This window comes from Microtus ochrogaster, unplaced genomic scaffold (assembly GCF_000317375.1).
Source record: "Microtus ochrogaster isolate Prairie Vole_2 unplaced genomic scaffold, MicOch1.0 UNK139, whole genome shotgun sequence".
In the NCBI taxonomy this organism is placed as follows: domain Eukaryota; kingdom Metazoa; phylum Chordata; class Mammalia; order Rodentia; family Cricetidae; genus Microtus; species Microtus ochrogaster.
In genome coordinates, this window is record NW_004949237.1 from 541010 (window position 1) to 546128 (window position 5119).

At 38.0% G+C, this 5119-nt stretch overlaps 1 pseudogene; it reads left to right on the top strand.

Moving 5' to 3' along the window:
* Positions 1-4363, top strand: part of LOC102000788 — a 16751-nt pseudogene extending 12388 nt beyond the window's left edge.
* Positions 4364-5119: the final 756 nt, after the last annotated feature.

A 5119-nucleotide genomic window follows, 5' to 3' on the forward strand; every position in this document is an offset into this window, starting at 1 on the left:
TCCTCCTCCTCCTCCTCCTTCTTCTTTCTCCTCCTCCTCCTTTTCCTTTTCCTCTTCCTCCTCTCCCCTCCTCCTCCTCCTCCTTCTTCCTTTTCTCTAAGCTCTAAAGGGAGAGTTTTGGTGGGTACTTACCATATATGGCTGATTGTTCAAAAGTATCTCAGTCTCTGTATTGTCTGTCTATGGATATCTATATTTGTTCCCAACTGCATTGGGAGAAAGCTTCTATGAAGCTGTCTGAATAAGCACTAATCTGAGTATACCAAAATATCTTTAGGAGTCATGCTGTCACTAAATTTTTAGACCAGTATTATTTGGCTTTACCCCTAGTTTCCCAGGTTATCTAGTCTCTGCTCATCAAAGCACTGTCAGGTATGGGTTCTGTCTTGAGAAGCAATCTTTAAATGAAGTCGGTTACAGGCTGGTTATTCCCATGAGCTTTGTGACACCATTGCACTCGTATATATTGCAGTTAGAACATCATTGTAGATCAAAGGATTTTTGGCTGGTTTCATGTTTATATTTCTTTTTTAGAATACATTCCTGTAAGAAAGATGCTGGAAAGTATGAGTGAAAGTTTTATGTAGTCATCAGTCCAGCATCTCCATATTCAATGGGTTGTAAAGGTATTGTCTTCAGCAATGTGAATTTGCTGTCAGTTTTTTTGAGAACAACCTATAATCTCAAAAATAGCCTGTGTTGTTTAGGGGTTCTCAGGGGATAACTTTGGCAAACAAATCAATTAGATCTAACTCAATCTCAGTACTGGAAGCTTCCTTTGGTGATAAGAGTTGGCCATTTGGGACCATCTCACCCAATGCTAGTTTATATCCTTTAGATTTCCTTCCTTTGTGTGTGTGTGTGTGTACATACATACATATTTTAGGAAGTTTCTGCTGTAATAGGCTGTATATATGTTTTATGAATTGTTCCTTCACTTTAGCAGTCTAATTCCATTATCCGTTCCTCAAGTCCCTCTCCTTTCTCCCTCCCCACTTGATCTTCCCATTCTAGCCCTTAACTATCCATCCATAATTTATCCTCTATGTTTAGATTTTTTATTATTATGTGATAAGGGGATTTTCTTTACCTCTTCAATCTATTTGGTGTTCTGTAGGCTACTTTTACTTTGATAGGTATCTACTTCTTTAAGCAAGAAAATTTTCTTCTATGATCTTGTTGAAAATGTCTTCTCTGCCTTTGACCTGGGTTTTACTTCTACCTCCACTATTAAATTATTAGGTTTGGATTTTTCATAGTGTAACAAATATTCTGATTGCTTTGTGATGGGAGCTTTTAGATTTAACTTTTCCTTTAACAAATGTATCTATTTCTTCTATGTTGTCTTCAATGCCTGAGATTCTCTTGTCCATCTCTTATAGTCTGTTCATGAAGCTCACCTATGAGATTCCTGTTGAGTTCCTATGTTTTTTTTTTTGCAGATTTTCTTCACTCTGAGTTTTCTTGATTGATTCTGTGTCTACTTTTATGCCTTGAATGTTTTTTTATATTATTCCACTGTTGGTATTTTCATAGATTTCTTTGGGCAATTTGTTCATTTCATCTTTTAGAATCTCTATCATCACCATACAGGCTGTTTAAAGGTTTCTACTTGTTCTACAGCCATGTTGGAAAACTAGGAGCCTGCTGTAACAGGGTGACTGGGCTCTAGTGGAGACATTCTGTCCTGGATATTATTAATTGTGTTTTTAGGGTGTTGCATAGCAGTGGTATCGGGAAAATTTAAATTATAGGTGATGATATCTGGTCCTGTCTTTGTTCAGTTGGTGATTCTTTCCTTATTTTTTGTCGCCCTGACTGGTACTTAGGAGAGTGTTGTTGCTGTGTGTTGCCTGTTAGGAAATTTTTCTGGGATCCTAATAAGTGTGGCCCCTGGAGATTCCAGGTAAAATGTGTTTCTAGATATGGAAAGATGACTCTTAGGAGTGGAGATGAGCTAGGAGGGGGCAGAAAAATTAAGTTCACAGGAGAGAAGACATCTGAGTTTTCCATGAGATCTGCTTAGTTAGTCACTGGGGAAGGACACTGACAGGCTACAACAGAAGTTTTGTTATAAAGCTGTGAGTGAGACTGGGCTTTAAACTTGGAAGGATGGAGGGAGAGATGAAGATCTGTAGAACCTACTTGCTTTTCTAGTTAGAGTGGCCTATGCATTCTTAGGGGGTGTCTTCAGGATTTTAGGGCTAGAAGAATGCAATGGATAGGGAGAATAAACTTTGGAGTATAAGATTGAAGACATCCACTTGCAAATGGGGCATTTGAGAGAGGTCAGCTGCTTAAGGTGTTAAGCATAAAGCTGAGAATGAGATTAAGAAGCTGGATTTGGAAAAGCAAATGGAGAGATGAAAATCAGGATTTAACCTATGTGCTTCCTTGCCCAGCTTGGGCTGTGGTTTCCCAGGGATGCTTGATGGAGTTGGGGTGTGGGACAAAGCAATCTGTTGGGGTAGAGCTGTTACGAGGTGTCTGTGAGTTCCACTAGAGATGTAGTTCACTAATGCGGGTGTTCTGTTGTGGAGCTGGGGATCAGACAGGATCTTTGGGCTTAAATGAATGAAGAGGAAATAAAGATTTATAGTTATTTTAGCTCTTCCATGGCCAGAGTAGTCTCTGGTTTCCCAAAGAAGGCCTGCTGGAGTTGGGGTTTGGGATGGTGCAATGAGTTGGAGGAATAAGGTTAAAAGAAGATCCGTTGGATCCATTCTAGATGGGGGTGTTGCCATGGATTTTCTGTGGCATTACTGGGGATGAGACTAGGGATTTCTATGTATAGGAGGACAGGGAATGTTCAAGATCTTCAGTCAGTCTACTGAACTTCCCTGGCAGGAATCATGAAAACAATTTTTAATGAAAAATATTTAGGAGCAACAAATCAGGAAAATTAGATTATTCAAAAGGAACTTGATCTTGTTTTTCTTCGAGGAACAGAAAGTTTCCTTGTAAATAGCAAAAACAAAAACTTCTTTGCCTTTTGTCAAATCATTTTTCACTTAATAAAATTCAATATTCCCCAGAAATCTTCATACTCAGCTGTCTGTGTTTCGTGGTAGTTCAGTTTCCCATAAATCTGTCCAATCATTCAATACATTATATTTTATTACCATTATGGTTGTTTACCTTCCCATGATATGTTGATTTAATTGGTAATAAAACATGTAATAACTATTTTGAGCCAATAGTACCTTTACGGGCCCAGGAAAGGGGCTAGAATTCAAAGCAAAGTCTTCAGTATTCCGAGATTCTGTCTTGTTATGACAATCTCCTACGATCAAGGCAGTTGTGCTATTGCACAGCTATAGTTATAATATGGGTATCTGATGTAGGAAAATGGTGAATATGATGCCCATATGAGTTATAGCCCAAGATCATACCTTAAAACAAAATAGTATCTCCAAAAATACCCCCAGTGATAATTATTGAGAACATTTTTATGAAAGTGTTGTAAAGCTATGTCATTCTCAGTTTCCCATAGGAGACATTATTGCATGGTGTAAACGTTAACCTCTCTCAAATTATTTGTGCACATTGCCATCAATCCAACTTATCACTGTCTACAAATACTTTTATAAGTTACTTTAAACATCTTAGGGCAGGTTGGGTAATGGTGGTGCACACCTTTAATGCCAGAACTTAATAAAATCATGTAGGTTGATCTCTGACCTCTTTGAACTTGAAGTCAATCTAGTCTACATAGCAAATTTAATACACCGAGGCAGAGCTCTGTAGTGAGACCTTGTCTCAAGAAAAAGACATCCCAGTTCATTTAGTAGGCATGTTGGCACACACGTGTGAACACACTGAGATGGAAGCAGAAGGATCAGATGTTCAAGGTCTTTATCTATTACCAAGTAAGTTTGAGTATAGCCATAATTATATGAGATCCTCTCTCTAATGCCCTCTCCTCTATTTAAGAAATTCTAACCTCTGTCTTTTAGGGCCAGAGAGCAACAAGTCCATACAATATATAAATGCTGTGTGTAACTCCTGTTCTTTCTACATGGCCTGTTTCTTTCCTAAACTTTCAATGTTTTCTCATTTCTTTCTTCATGTTCCTTTTTTCCATCCGCCATCTATAGTTCCCTTCTGTGTATCTATTCTGTCAGTGTTTTCTGTTTATTACCCTCATTTTGGTTTTCTCTTCTTTTAGGACACAAGGAAAATCATAGAGAAGATCTGTGACTTCCTAGGAAAGAAATTAGAGCCAGATGAACTCGATATGGTCCTCAAGTACAGCTCCTTCCAAGCAATGAAAGAAAATAAAATGTCCAATTTTAGCCTCATCACAGAAGATGAGGTTACAAACAGATTGGTCCTCCTGAGAAACAGTGAAGAAATTTTCTAGCTTCAAAATATGTCAGAACAAGTAGAGGTCTTGTTGATCCAATAAGACTCTAAGGAATACTTGGGAACATTTCAGAACTCATTGTTCATTACATCATGATTTCTCACAGACCATACTGGGGAATATTTCAGTGGTGAATATGTGGTCCTCAGGAACTCTGAAAAAAACTGATTTTTTTCTGGAAGTACATATTAGGATTGCAGATGGTTGTGTGCAATACCAATACCCTCATTGTGAAACAAAAGGATAGATATGTTGAAATGAGGCTTTGTAAGCCTCTGTGTATCTTATACCTCAACTCTAAAGAAAATGTTTAATACAGGGATCAAAGATATATTTAGGATGATGGCCACAGAAAACACTTCCATTAATGGCTGAAGAAGATGTTTAACATGCTAAGATTGCTGAAACACTCCCATCTGAGTATAGGTCTCATAAAGACTAAGCAAATTATTCACACAAGTCTTATAATCTGAAGCAATCTGCCAATCTAAATTTGAATTGCTTTAGGCTTGGGAATACTCAGTTTATTCTAAACTGTCTCCCCTGGAATGAGAATAGCCAGCTTCTCTACATCTGGGTATCCTGTCTGTGTGGGGAAGACTGTGGATATGGTTTCATAGTTGTAAACTTGAGGAGTAACTTTGCCAGGGTGAATCACACCTGGAGTATCATCTACATTTAATTAGCAGATAATAGGTGATATGAGACTCAGGTTTAAAGAAGCATAAGTCAGATGTCAGTTCTTTGGGGATG